Source organism: Lissotriton helveticus, chromosome 3_2 (assembly GCF_964261635.1).
Source record: "Lissotriton helveticus chromosome 3_2, aLisHel1.1, whole genome shotgun sequence".
Classification (NCBI taxonomy): domain Eukaryota; kingdom Metazoa; phylum Chordata; class Amphibia; order Caudata; family Salamandridae; genus Lissotriton; species Lissotriton helveticus.
In genome coordinates, this window is record NC_136062.1 from 154,601,052 (window position 1) to 154,616,049 (window position 14,998).

A 14,998-nucleotide genomic window follows, 5' to 3' on the forward strand; every position below is an offset into this window, starting at 1 on the left:
GTCGAAAATGTGGGTTTTCTTGAACTCGTGGCAACACTGGCCCCTAAATGGAAGGTTCCTAGCCGGTTCTATTTTGCCGGGGTTGCTGTTCCAGCACTACATAAAGAGGTGCTTGAGTTGGTTGGGGCAGCTTTGCAGAAGAGTGCTGTTCACACTATACACCTGACAACAGACATGTGGACCAGTTGCCAAGCCCTTGATTACATGTGCATCACTGCACACTGGGTCTCTTTTTCAGGGGTTGCACAACAGATAAATGCAGGTGGTGACTTGGTCGAGATTTTTAAGGGTGCTCGTAAACATGCAACATTAGCCATGTTTGGCATGGAGAAAAGTCATACTGCAGTCAACATTTTGGATGACTTTAACAAAAAGGTGTCGCAATGGCTGCCCCCAAGAAATTGCAAGGTTGGTTATGTTTCTACTGATAATGGCAGCAATGTAGTTAAGGCCATGGAGAACGGTTACTATTTCAGAGTGCCGTGTTTGGCGCACTGTATGAACCTTGTCGTGCAAAAGTTCTTGAAAAAAGAACTTGCAGTCGACCAAATACTGACCATCTGCAGAAGAATATGCACACACTTCAACCATTCTTTTAAGGCCCGGAAGGAGCTGAGGCGCCAGCAAAATGTACGTAGAATGCCAGTGAAAGCACTTATCCAGGAGGTGGCAACACGTTGGAACTCAACCTTCTACATGCTTGAGCGTCTGCATGAGCTGTTTCCAGTAGTCAATGAGTATTTCTACAACCTGGGTGGTGATACGACAGAAATGATGCTAGCGGTGGAGCAATGGCAGCTAGTTAAAAGCCTGACAGACATGCTTCGTCCTTTTGAGGTCTTCACGCGTGACGTCAGCAGGGAGGACTGTTCTTTGAGCAAAGCTATCCCATTGTTGCTGAAGCTCGAGCACCAAGTCAAGGTGGTGTCTTCAGAATTAAAAGATGCTGGAAAGAATGAAGCATATGAGTTGGCGCAGAGATTATTACATCGCCTAGTTAGCAATAAACGGCTTGTAAATATCAAGAAACAACAGCACTACATTTGTGCTACTATTCTGGATCCACGTTACAATAAGCCATTGTTTGGCAAAGTAATAATTCCTTTTGAAACATCAGATGTTACAGAGTACAAAGGTTGGCTAGCTCAGTCAGCCATTCGTTTTGAAAGAGAGCGGAAGGAAACTGTAGGAGAAGACAGTACTACTAGTGAATCAGCAGGCCATCAGGCGTCCCAAAAAAACACTTCTGCATCTGTGCCTGTGGCAGAAGTGAGTGACTTTGCCTCTGAGCCGTTAACCACACCAGCAACCGTATCATCTGCACCAGGCCCAGGCGATATGTCTGAAGCGGATTGGCTAAGTGAGCTAGGGTTTCCTTGTCCCAGAAAGGACACAGAAGTGCAAAGTACAGGAATCCGGGAGGACATTCTTTCAATGGTGCAGGCCTATCTGGAAGACTCAACAGCGGTCAATATTACTGAGGACCCATTGGCATATTGGCATGGGAAAAGAAACATATGGCGAGAGCTCACCAACCTGGCTATCAATTACTTGTCTTGCCCACTCGCAAGCGTGTCTTCAGAACGTGTTTTTAGTTCTGCTGGTGGCATTGTGACTTGCAAAAGGTCCTGCCTCTTGCCCGCAAATGTGGAGCGGCTCACCATGATAAAGATGAACCAGCACTTCATACCACCAGATTACAAAGTACGAGAATGCACGCAGGAAGAAGAGGACACCAACCTACCTGAGGAAAGTTCTCCTCAGTTACCAGAAGTACTACCGACTCAATTTGCAGAGTTTGAGGACGAGCTCTGCTTCCCTGACAGCGAGTTCTGAAAATGAGTCAATGATTCATTAACTTTAACATTAGTCCTTATTCACTTTTATTCCTGTGTGTCTGTCTTTCTTTTTTTAGCAAGTGCTTCATCACATTCACAACAAAACTGTAATCAACCAATCAAACAACAAGCCCATCAGCAGAACTGTCTTGATTTTGATGCCGCAGCATTCCTCAGGTTCACAACAGTTAGTTGACAAGAACTCAGTCCTGGTCGTCTATCCTCCTCCTCCAGACTCACCCTATCCATTTCCCGTAATGCTGATGCCTGGAATCTGCACAATGAAGAAACTTACGTTGACGAGTCCCCTAAAGAGGGACTGTCTGGAAGTAGTGCGTCCTCATTTAAATACATTTTGCTAAGTGTGACTTTTTTGCGTTTGGGTTTACGGGTCTTGGCTGGGCCATTGCTGGCAAGGTCTATTAAGGGATGAAATTGGTTAGGCATTTACTTTGGAAAACATTTGGCCTATTACACGTGAACGTTTAGGCGTTATTATTGCTCGCTTGCCTGTCTTAGGGGTGCTGTCTGTGGGGCTTCTAGGATTTTGGGGTCTGTGAGCACCGCTGCCATATTTCTAATGTTGATTGCTTTTGTTTTGCAGAAAATCCACGCCGGGAAACTCCAGTTGGGGCCCTGCTGCAGAACGCTTTAGGACACTGTGAATTCCAAGTGGAGCCAGCCCTCAAACACAAATTACAGGTAAGATAAGCGTTTGGATGGGAGGTAGTATAATGGAGTATTAGGAGAGGCGAGAGAGTGACAGTGGTACTAGTAGTAAAGTCCTAGGACTCTTCAATTAACAAACTCTGTGACAGGCATTTACTTTGGAAAACATTTGGCCAATTACACGTGAACGTTTAGGCGTTATTATTGCTCGCTTGCCTGTCTTAGGGGTGCTGTCTGTGGGGCTTCTAGGATTTTGGGGTCTGTGAGCACCGCTGCCATATTTCTAATGTTGATTGCTTTTGTTTTGCAGAAAATCCACGCCGGGAAACTCCAGTTGGGGCCCTGCTGCAGAACGCTTTAGGACACTGTGAATTCCAAGTGGAGCCAGCCCTCAAACACAAATTACAGATAAGATAAGCGTTTGGATGGGAGGTAGTATAATGGAGTATTAGGAGAGGCGAGAGAGTGACAGTGGTACTAGTAGTAAAGTCCTAGGACTCTCCAATTAACAAACTCTGTGACAGGCATTTACTTTGGAAAACATTTGGCCAATTACACGTGAACCAACACGATGACAGTGTTCAGTAAAACGAACTTACTGCAAAACCACCACCCACCAGGCTCAAAAGTAGTAAAAAAAAAGATATGCTCAGATAAAGTTTGAAAAAGTATATTTTTATATCCCTAACAAAATAATCTCCCACAAGACCCTCCCTAACCCCAACAAATAAATAGTCCATCAAAAGTCCCCAAAAAACCCAACTCCCAATTCCCACCCCCCAAAAGTCACTAAAAAAAGGGCAAGGGACACTCTAGGGATGCATGGTGTTGTTAACTTTGGCCTCCAGGGCATCATGCCTTAGGGCCAGGGCATCGTATTGCTCCCGGAGGGTGGCGTGATCTAAACGGAGGCCCTCCACCAAATTTTGGTACTCTTTCCATTTCCGGACCTCCGCCTCCAGGTCCGACACTCTGCGGATTGCTCGGCGCAAGCGAGCCTTTACAGTACTGTGAGGTGCAGCCTTTGCTGCTCGGCGGTGGCGTCTGCCAGCACGGCTCCGTTTGGCTGGAGCACTGCGCTGACCGGCAGAACGTGGGGTCACTGAGGAGGATGCAGATGTTATATTGGAAGTACTGGACTGCGTGTCGTCCCCCTCCAGTTCCACCAGCCGCCGATATTGGGCAACAGTTGCATCCAGCCTCCGTTGCCGGGCCAGTATAGCCAGCATACTCCTTGTTGGTTTTGTTTTAGTATGACCAACTATATGAAGAAAGAAAGACATAATCTGTAACCAATGCTCTTTAAGAATATGATTAACACAAAATGATTCAGCAGGAAGTTTTGTCACAGTACAACTAGCAACTAGCCAGCGCAGTACAAAAGAAACTATTCAGGCCAATATCATGGGCGTCCGCAGGGATGGGCAAGAGAGGGCCGATTGCCCCCCCCCCCTGGATTGCAGGTCCATCCAGTGCTGGCCCAGTGACAAATTACAATATGGTAATTACAGCAGGCTGGGACCGACAGACAGATAGAGGCAGAGACAGAGAGAGAGGAAGACAGAAGGAGAGAGAGAGAGAGGGAGGGAGCCAGAGGGTGACAGAGGGAGGATGAGGGAGGGAGACAGAGAGAGAGGGAGGGGGAGAGAGAAAGAAAGATGTGTGTAATGTGTATGCCAGGTCTGGTGGCTCAGTGGACGAAGGCATCTGCTGCAGGGGCATGATTTCAATTTCATGGTCATATTTTTTTTTGTTGCTCTAGATGCACCCCCCTCCCCCACCGACCCTGCCCCCTTCGGTGCGGCCCTTGGCCACAAACCACACTATCAATCATGTCAGGCGTAGGACTCAGGAGATGGTGATGATGTTGCACCCCCCCCTGGAAACATTTCATAGTATGTTCGTAGTTCATCCAGTGACCGTCTACTCTCTGTAGATACACATCATATGCTATCTAAGAGTCAGATAGTACCATGATCCAGCTTACCTGTACCCGCCACCACCACTGTCTCCTTCCTCACAGTCTGTACTTCTTGGTCCGACTCCTCTTGCGCCGCCTCCTCCCCAGAGTGGTCCTCGGACTCGGAGTCGATCACTATTACCACATCCGAGCTGGCCCCGCCACCAGATGTTTCACCTACAAAGTAGATTTAAGAATGTTAGATTACACCACTCACTAGTAGTTGGTCTAAGTATGAATGAAGAATGTGAAAACAACAGAAAAAGTAATTGACGGTCTACTCTAGTCTAAAGTAAAAATGTCCCTCCTTCCAGGGAAGGCTGTTGTCTTGCTGCATTTTTTTGACATAATTGATGAATGCTTGCTTCATTTTAACACACACCATTTTTCTCTGAACAGACAGAAACTGGACTTCTAAGGACAAGAGCAACATCAACTTCAAACCAGGTGAAAGCTCGGCTCGACCACAAGAAATGTGTTCCATTACTCATCAACTCAGCACCAAGCACTTTTCCATTTCCAACTAACTTTATTTTAATATATGTGTTTACTTAAACTTTTAATAAAGCTTTTAAACTTGAATAGACTCTGTGGTTTTTGGTCCTCCAGACTAGAGTGACTGAGCGAAAGGTTTTGCAATTTTTGCAAGGAGGAGTCCGTGCCGCTGACACTACCAGGTTTATACGGTGTGCCAAACACGCCACTCTGAAATATTATTACTCTGGTCTTTGGTGTCCATAGTTAGGTTTGTGGAGAATTGTCCCTGCAACAGTAGTATTATTGATTTTGCTCCTATCTAAACACTATTTCGAAAAAATTAAATTAGGAACGCTTGGACAACAATAGGTCCTCTATATTTAAATGAAAACTTACTGGGGCCAGCAAAGGAGCACTCGCCGCCCTGGCCTGCATCCTCCTCCTTTGGAGCCACTGCATCCGCTTTTTCTGTCCGATTGCCCCTGGGCGGACCTGACGTACAACATGAAAGAATGAACAGAAAACATTGATGATTACTGCTTGTCGATGTCCTTGTCAACCAAATCAAACATTTAGAAAGAACAAGAACCAACTATTTCAGTCAAAAAGAGGGCTACAAAGGAAGGACTGCACCTGAGCCTCTACTCTAGGGGCAGATTTACAAGCCCCTTGCAGCTCTTTTGCTCCGTTCTTGCGTCACTTTTGTGACGCAGCTCCACAACAAGAGAGGCGCCATGGTGTGGCGTATATTAACAACGTGACGCATATGGGAGATGCATCCCATTCTAAAGCCCTGCGCCATAAGGGAGCGTTCCAGCGCAAGGGAGGGCGTTCCTGCGCAGGAACGCATGCTAAAAGTGGCTATGGGGAATATATAAAATTTCAATCAGTCATTTAGGACAATGATGCGTCACTGAAACCCTGCGCCTGCATGAAGCAGACTTACGGCTTGACGCAGCATTGCTGGAGCTGCGCCATCGTTGCAACGCAACTCCATCAATGAGCCGCCTTTACGGCACCGATGCGTAACGCTTCGGTGACGTTTTGGGACCATGGTGTGCCGCATTGTAAATACGGCGCACCATGGGTGGTGCTGGCGTGCCGCACACTTTGCAGGGATGCGCAGGTAATTGCTAATCTGACACTTAGGGGCATACTTACGAGTTCTGAGCTGGACACCTCCAGATGTGCACCAGAACAAATGCGTAACGCAAAACTAACCTTGCGTCACGGCAGATGCGCCGCAATTACAATGCGGCAAACCCTGGCGCAAGGGTAGGCAGATGCGTGACGCATCTCGTGACGAAAGAGGGGCGCATCTCTAGAGTCGCGTCGCGGGCGCGATGCAACTATAGCAATGCTCAGGGCTGCCCAATACTCAACATACCGCATCAGTCCTTACGCCTGCTTCAAGCAAGCAGGCATAAAGAATTGACGTAGCAGCGTCGTGGAAGTGCCTGCGTTAAATCTTGTAGATTTCACGAGGCACTTTTGCGAGGCGCACAGCTGCCTGACCGCCACCCCCCACCCCCCTCCCTCGCGTGGGAACGCACCCATTGTGGCGCAGGCCCAGGCCTTAACGTGGCGCATCTCCTTAGATGCATCTCGTTGTACATGACTCGCAGGGATGCGCCACGTTTACGTCGCTGTGCGTCATGTAAGGCAGCGTAAACGTGGCGCAAGGGGCTTGTAAATCTGCCCCTTTGTGTCTAGCATTACGCAGTTCTGTAAAGTACACTCATACATTACTCAGCCCAATTAAATGAACACAAAATAGAAAACAAATAAGCAGTGGCACCGCCACAGAGAAGGAGAACAGTGCACCTGAAATGCACAGAAGATTTTGAAATATTAATTTACCTCTCCTATCAATGTAATCAGCAGCATTATTGCTCTTTGTAAAAAAGTTAAAGCAAACATTTGCAATATAACACAGTCACACAGAGCAGGAGAAAAAACAGAGTAGTGAGTGATGAAAAAATTGCTACTACCACTCCCAGCAGGTCTAGCAGGTCGCGCTCCCGGTCCAGGATATCGGTCCAGCGGTGGGTCACTTGATTGTAGGTGCGCTGGACCCCCGTGATGTCAAAAAGGGCCCGGCACACCTGCCCCCACCGCTTCCGTCGCTCCTGGCTGTTGGTATAACCAGCAGCGATCCTGCCGCCTGCCGCAATGGTCCTGGGGAGACGGCGCTGCACATAAAAAACGAGTGAGCCCACCTCCTCAGGGCTGAAGATCTCCCTGGGCACCACCATTTCCGCCCTGAAACGGCCACACGGGAGCCGGACACGGGCTGCGGTGCCCGTCTTGGGCAGCTTGACAGCTGTCTTCACCATGTTCTGGGCAGGTGAAAAAGACAAAATGAAAAAGAATAAGAGTAGGGAAGAAGGAAATAAAAGTTTAAAAAAGTAGTTGAAAAGTAAACAAAAGTAGCCTGAAACACAAAAATATAGATCTAGAAAACTAGAGGGATAGAAAAAAAGTTAAATAGATCAAAAAAATATTAAAACAAGCAAAGGATGGCAGAGATATACAGAGGATAGAAACACCATGCCCAGACACATAGGAATGAATGAAAAACAAGATGGCGGCCCGAACACGTGCGTGTAAGTAAGTTCGCACGCGATTTCTCTCGCGAACTCGTGCGAACTTGCATTCGCAAGGCGCTCATTGCGCGAGATTACACATAGCGGGCGGAAACGGAAATACGTCACGCAAACAAAATGGCGGCGCCCATACTCAACCTTGGGGTAACTCGCACGAGTTCGCGGCTTCCACGGTCGATTTCGCACGACGCCGTGCCTCGCGAATAGGGCGAAATTACCGAAAAACGAGTTTTGCAAAAGCAAAACCAACGAGCAGGTGCAAAAGTTCGAGCTCATCATTTGTAACCATTTCCCTGTAGTGCTTCCTGAAGGGGCCCTCCAGAATCCGGTTGCCTACTTGCAACTATTGTGTGACCCTGCTCTGACAGACACAGAATAGTTACAAGTATGCCATTGCATCCTGTTATTGCAACAAAAAGGAAAGGGAGCAGACAAGCAGGTGCCAGCCTTCATTAATGTCAGTTGGGGCAGGGCAGGTGTTGTTGTTTGCAAAACTTAAAGCACTTAGCAGGTGTGCTTGGCTTTGCCACAATAATGTACACTCACTGGTCAATCAGAGGGTGCTGTGATGACACCGAGGGTGGCATGGGTGTGCCAGCCAGAGGGTGGCATGGGTGAACCAGAGTGCCAGTGTTGACAGAGGATGGCAGTGCTTTGCTTTGCCCCAATAATGTACACTGGTGAACCAGAGGGTGCTGTGATGACACAGAGGGTGACATGGGTGAGCCAGAGGGTGGCATGGGTGACCAAAGAGAGTGCCAGTGGTGACAGAGGGTGGCAGTGATGAAGAAAGCCTTGCAAACAGGCTGGGCACGTAGAAACAACAAGTTCGCAAAACTGGCGACCCGACAAGTAAGTTCGCAATTTGCGAAATTGTACAAAACCCTCGCGAACTTGCAGAAACCCGTGCGAACACACACCCCCAAAAAAAATCCGCAAATCCGCGAGAATTCGCGGATTTTGCGTATTGTCGCAATACGCAAATACGCAAATTCGCGGATTGCGAATCCGCAAAATCCGCCCATGCTTAATGAAAATGTTGAAGAGGATCAAAACAATCTCATTATGGCAGCTGCTGAAAAAATAAGAAATTATATTAAAGACATCCCTGTAGAACCAGAAATATATCCACCCATTGAAAACATGAATAGTGTTGACTATAATGTGAGCTATATTTCTGATTTGTTAAGGCTCTTATCAGTTTTTGTTACTGATAAAACCAACAGAGAGAGAAAAGTAGCTTCTATAGGACAGGCAATTATGCAAGAAGTGCGCCCACGAGTCTTAGTTGCACCGTTGCAGTTAGGGCTGGCAGTTTAATTACATGACAATACAAGCTCGAGATTTGTAGTTAAAGCAGTAAATGATATGGGATTCTGCAGCTCCTATTCAAAAGTTCTTCGTTTTGAACGATCAGCTGCAGCAGAAAGAGGAAATACTGTACCTGTCCTTGTGGAACCTTATGAAAGTCCTCCGAAATTCGTTCAATATGCAGCTGATAATATTGATCACAATATTATTACAATAGATGGCCATGGTACTTTTCATGGGATGGGCATTATCGCCACTGTGACTCCAACTGGAAAATTTTCAGTGGTCATTAAGACAGGGTTTCACACGACCGTAGAACACAAGAAGTTGTGGGATCCGATTCTTTCTCCTGGAACGGAGTTTTCAAGTTAACAAAATGCACTCTACATTTCTTGTGAACTTTCTGCCCAACACAAACGTGAAACTTGGATATTTTTCTCTCCTTGCATGTTTTTTGAATTCCAGTCACTCCTCTTTCAGTGAATACAGATACATCGTCATCTTCTTGAAACACCACATCACAAATGAAACACTTTTCTACGTCCATTTTCACTGTATCTCACAGCAACTCGCAAGAACCTGTAACACATAAATGAAATATTTTTGATTAACAAAAAAACAAACAATAACAACAAAGTTACAAAACAAAACCCAAACAATAGCAAACTTTTTATTTCAAAAGTTAATTGTAATTTTTAAGTTCCTTCACACTTAGTCATATAAGTCAACGAAAAAATTATACAAACTTTGTCTATCTGACATATTCCGCGATTATTTGATATTATGGTCATCAGAAACAATTTTTTATGTTATTTTTGACTTTCCCGTCCCTAAAAACTTATAAAATGATACCACACATGGGCATATAAACAGTTATACCCTATATCTCAAATAATGGGCAGCTATTTTGTAAAATCCGCCATATTGGATTAACGCGTCATGATAGAGTGGTAGACTTTTCACCATCGTTTTCTACGGAAAATTTTCAATAAGAATCCACTCACAGAAATTGTATTGCAATTAGTTCTAGGCCCATTTTTTTTACTAATTTGACTAGACTAAAACCGGAGACAAAGCCGGAAAGCTTGTGGCATGGCTCGATAAGAGGGAGCGGGATAACACAGGGATAGCAAAGATTCAGACGGGGGAAGGGCAGACGACGGCGGACCCACGAGTGATAATCCGCACACTAGCACTACACTTCCAGAAAGTGTACACCTCATCGTCCACGATGACAATGGAGGAAGCATTCACCTATATTAAAGACATAGCAATGCCTAGGCTCACTCTGGAGGCGGCCCTCGAGTTGGAGGCGGCCCTCACGGTGGAAGAACTACAAATCGTCTTAATCCGATCATTACAATCTGGCAAAGCGGTGAGACTCAATGGCATGCCTATTGAGCTTTACAAGAAGACGGCGAGCACTATTGCCCCACCCCTACTTCGCATGTACTCCGATAGCCTGGAGATGGGTGAATTACCGCTCGATCAGCAATTAGCTACTATACTGGCAATTCCTAAACCAGGGAAGCCTACAGTAGAATGTACCTCATACCGCCCGAAATCACTGATAAATGCGGAAGCTAAAATCCTCGCGAAATTACTGGAGATTAGGCTAACACCGCATCTAACGACCCTGAAACATCCGGACCAGTCTGGGTTTATGCCGGGCAGAAATACGGCACTGAACCTGAGGCGCTTACATGGGGTAATGGCCTGCATCCCGTATCTTCAAGAACCAGCTGTTGTGCTATCCTTGGATGGACGGATGGCTTTCGATATGGTTGAGTGGCCCTTCTTGTTCGCAGTGCTTCAACATCTGGGCTTTGGCCCCAGGTTTTCCACGTGGATTCGCCTCCTGTACACTAAACCAATAGCACACGTTACGGCCAACGGGCACATCTCTTATGATTTTCACTTGCAAGGGGGACACGCCAGGGCTGTCCCCTGTCTCCGCTGCTCTTTGCCATGGTGCTGAAGCCACTGGCGGCGTGGATCAGATGGGAGCCAATAATGAGGGGCCTCAGGTGTTCAGATGAATGGGAAGACCGCATCTCCCTGTGCTGAAGCCACTGGCGGCGTGGATCAGATGGGAGCCTACAATAAGGGGCCTCAGGTGGACAGATGAATGGGAAGACCGCATCTCCCTGTACGCGGATGATGTATTGTTATACTTAACCTCCCCCAGGCGCTCGAAACTGGTTCTCCTCAATATCTGTGAGATTTTTGGAAGGGCATCGGGATACACCATAAACTGGTCCAAATCTGTTTCGTACGTATTACACGGCCCCCCACCGCAACTCCCTGCTGACTGTCTGCTCCAGGTCACGGACGACACATTTAAATATCTAGGCATAAACATTACAGCAAATCCAGATTACTTTTTCGCAAGAAATCTGATACCCCCACTGGAGCGTCTAAAGAGAGATGTTACACACTGGGATTCTTTCCGCTGATGTTGCTGGGAAAACCTGCACTTTTTAAAATGATGGCACTTCCCCGGTTTCTATGTGCACTGGAGAACACGCCGTTCGCCGCATCCCCAGCATATTTCAAGAAGATCGCAGCCCAAGTGTCCACCCTGTTATGGGGCAGCAAAGCGGCGCGTATAGCACAGAATAGGTTGGCCCGTGGCTGGTACGATGGTGGGATAGCACTCCCAAATATACAACTGTATTATTGGGCGGCACAATTAAAGGTCAATAATTTGTGGATACATGCCCCGCAAGCAGACCCTGCATACAGAGCAGACAGATTTCTATTAGGGCCAAGAACTATGCTCTCTGCACTTTATAATAAGGGACTTACCTCTACACTGATAGCGCCCACAAAACACACAGTCACCATATGGCATGCGGCGCAGGCAAAATTGTGCTGGCAGGGAGTCTACACCCAACGTACTCCTCTCTGGGACACTAAGCGGTTGGGGCTACTTCGGAATAGAAAGGGCTTTGAGCAATGGGACACCATAGGCATTTCCACGGTTGGCGACATGTGGTCTAAGGGAGACATAGTCACATTTCAACATCTCCAGCAACAATACGAACTTGCACCTTCAGAAATGTTTCGCTGCAGACAGATAAAACATGCACTACTCGCGGCTATACCGCGCGGTATCGAGGTGCCTGAGGCTTCCCCTTTGGAGGACAGGCTGCTGATGGACTACATGCAAAAGCGGGCTACATCATTCACTTATCGGAAATTAGTTAATAACCTCACGGATCCCACGATGTCGCTCAGGGACAAATGAACCCGCGACTTAGGCGACTTTGATGACACAGAATGGCAGGAGGCGCTGGCCTCGCCAAGAGAGGTGGGCATACCCTCGCGACTCAGATTAATACAAATTAAAATCCTGGATCGCACCTACTACACTATATATATTCTATGCAAGATGGGTAGAACGTCACATGCATATTGCCTTAGAGGTTGCGGGGAAGAAGGTACCTTCTTTCATACCATATGGCACTGCCCTAAAATTGCTGACTACTGGAAGAAAATAATGAGAACAATATCACAGACTGAAGGGGTGTCATTAGTGCCGGAACCAAAGAGGTGCCTGTTGAACATGTGGGAACCGAATGACCTTACCCATCAGGCGCAGTTCTGGGCCACGCTGGGGTTGATGCTAGTTAAGCGCAATATAACGCAAAAGTGGGGGGCAGCGGAAGTGCCATCTTTAGCCGCGTGGTGCAAGGACATGGGCATGGTATGTTGGCTGAAGGGACAGTGTTTATTAATCGGGGCTGCCCTCAGAAATGGAGCAAGTTTTGGGGAGCATGGAATAAGTTCAGGGGAGATATCTGTGAGCTGCCGCTGGAGCAAAATGAAGAAAGTACGGAGGAGGAAAAATGAAGAGGGTAACGGTATATGTGGGGGGATTGGCTGTAGAGTCGAAAGATCTAAAAGCGAATGTACACAAGATGATTGTATTACTGATATGGGAATATGCACTAATGATTTATTATGATGGTATTCAACCTGAGTTTTTTGCCAATGCTGATACTGAAAAAAATACAAAAAGATTTAAAAAAAAAAATTCTTATTAAAAGTATGATGAGATGATGTAGGAGAGTAGGGTCTGCTATCCTATGGTCACCCCAAATTTTTGCTTTTTGCTTCACTGGTTTATGACTTAATGTGGCTGTGGACCCACAGCCTGCTGTATTCATTTCTAAATTAATGCCAATGCACACTAGGTGCATTACGAATTGGAACTGGTTCACCTTATTGGCCCCTGTAACAGTGTACCCCAGGTACCCAGGGCATAGGTGTTTCCAAGGCCTACCAGGGGCTGCAGCATGTATTATGCCACCCCTGGCCTGGCCTCCATATTTGACACCACTGGCTGATCACTCAGCTGGGGTAAGTCGGTGTAATCACCCCTTACTTAGGTATAGTATGTCTATATCTAACTTAAAATGGACACATATGTTCCTATCAGCCACTCCTATGGAAGGCCTCATCAATCCTGGAGGCAGAGCGCTTGGAAATATGTGAGATGGTGCTCTAGCATGAGCTCAGCCTGTCTGCAGCTTTCGGAACCACTTCCTGTAGCTGTTCCATGATACTGCCATACCATATACTCTTAAGTGCATTATAATCCTTGCGGTTATTTGCTAACTTTGGTTTGGCTTTATCAAAACATGTCGAGTAAGGTGTCATACGAATTGGAATACTACCCCCTTGCCAGTTCTGGTGACGGGGGTAGCATTCCACCCTTCAAGAGGGACACGACATGTACATAACCTGAACCCCGGTTAAAATTAAACTAGAGCCTCAGCATCACAAAATGGATGCTGCCACCACAGAAGTCTGACCTCCTGCTGCTGGGAGTCCTTCCAGCGAGGGAGGCTTGGACAAAGGGTTTCCTGCCTTGGGAGGTGCTAGCACCACCCCAGACAGGATTTTGTGTATTGGGTAGGACAGGGCTGAATAGAATGAGACATGCCTGGGGCACACAAGGTGTCCCTGTGCATAAGCCAGTCCAAACCGGTGCTGCGGCTTCACAGCCCCAGTTTTGGCGCAGAGAGGGACAAAGGAAAGGGGGTGTAGCCACCCCCCTTCCTGGTCCCACCCAGAGGAGGGACCTAGCAGGTAATCCGGACCCTGGATTTGGAATAAGAGTAGGAGCTGTGTCCCAAGACTTCAGATCATCCTGAACTCGACTTGAAACTAAGAAGAAAACTGGACTTCGACATTCTGCTGCACAGAAGACTGAAGAGAATCTCCCTTGTGGCCAAGGAGTGACCACCCTGTGAATACAGGCACAAACCAGCAACTTGACGTCTGCTTTGCCGCCGCCGGAGCCCGAGCCCAGAGCCCGACAAGACCTGGATTCCCAGACATCTCACAGCCCGATCCACAGTCCCTGAAACGAAGAGACCCGTGGAGGCATCGAGAGACGTGGGACCGGCCATCTTGAAAGACCCCCGAGAAGCTGACTGCGCAGCACCCGAGGCTCCCTCAACGCTGTGCTTTGGGGTTTGAGAAGCCCCACCACCGAGCAGCATTTGCACCGAAGATCAGCCCCCCAGCATCTCCACGATCGGCGTGGGGCCCTTTTGCATTTTGCCACTCGACGCGCCATCCCGGCCACTTGCCACGTGGCTAGCGGCCATCTTGGCGATGAAATCTACAATCTACACCGCTGGTATGGTTGCTCCAGACTGGCCCTTGCTCCCCTGAGAAGGAGCACCCGCTCTGACCTTGCTGGTCCGAGTACTAAGCTTTTTCCACTTCCTGCGTGGCTTGCATTAGCCAAGGCCTGTTTGCTCCAATCAAGTTGCCGACACCGCCATCAGCTACAACCTTCGTGGGACAGCTTGTGATCGACTCCTAGACGTCCCTGACCTCTTCGTGTCCACGTGGCTGCGGAGACAAGCTGCACCTCTTCACCTGTTTGCACCCGACATCGCCTGGTTCCATCCTGGTTCCACGGTAGTCACTGGCTAGTGACTTTGAACATTGTCCCCTCTGCTTTCAGGTCTTCACATCTTCAGATCCATTCTTGGATCCACCGGAACTCTCCTCGACGACCCGCCTGCAGCATCTTCATCTCCAGGCACCATCGACCTGCGTGACGAAACCCGACACGACTTGGCACCTGTGCACCCGCTTCCTGTGGGTGAGGTAAC

At 47.7% G+C, this 14,998-nt stretch overlaps 1 long non-coding RNA gene across 2 annotated transcripts; it reads left to right on the forward strand.

Annotated features, from left to right (window-relative positions):
• The first annotated feature begins 1,759 nt into the window (after nucleotides 1-1,759).
• On the forward strand, nucleotides 1,760-4,989 carry LOC144826250 (uncharacterized). 2 transcript variants are annotated; one of them, XR_013609733.1, is made up of 3 exons: nucleotides 1,760-2,170; nucleotides 2,443-2,540; nucleotides 4,867-4,989. It is a non-coding gene; the product is annotated as an uncharacterized LOC144826250 (long non-coding RNA). The 2 variants fall into 2 exon arrangements; XR_013609734.1 differs by lacking the exon at nucleotides 4,867-4,989 and adding an exon at nucleotides 2,818-2,898.
• The last annotated feature ends 10,009 nt before the right edge of the window (nucleotides 4,990-14,998 follow it).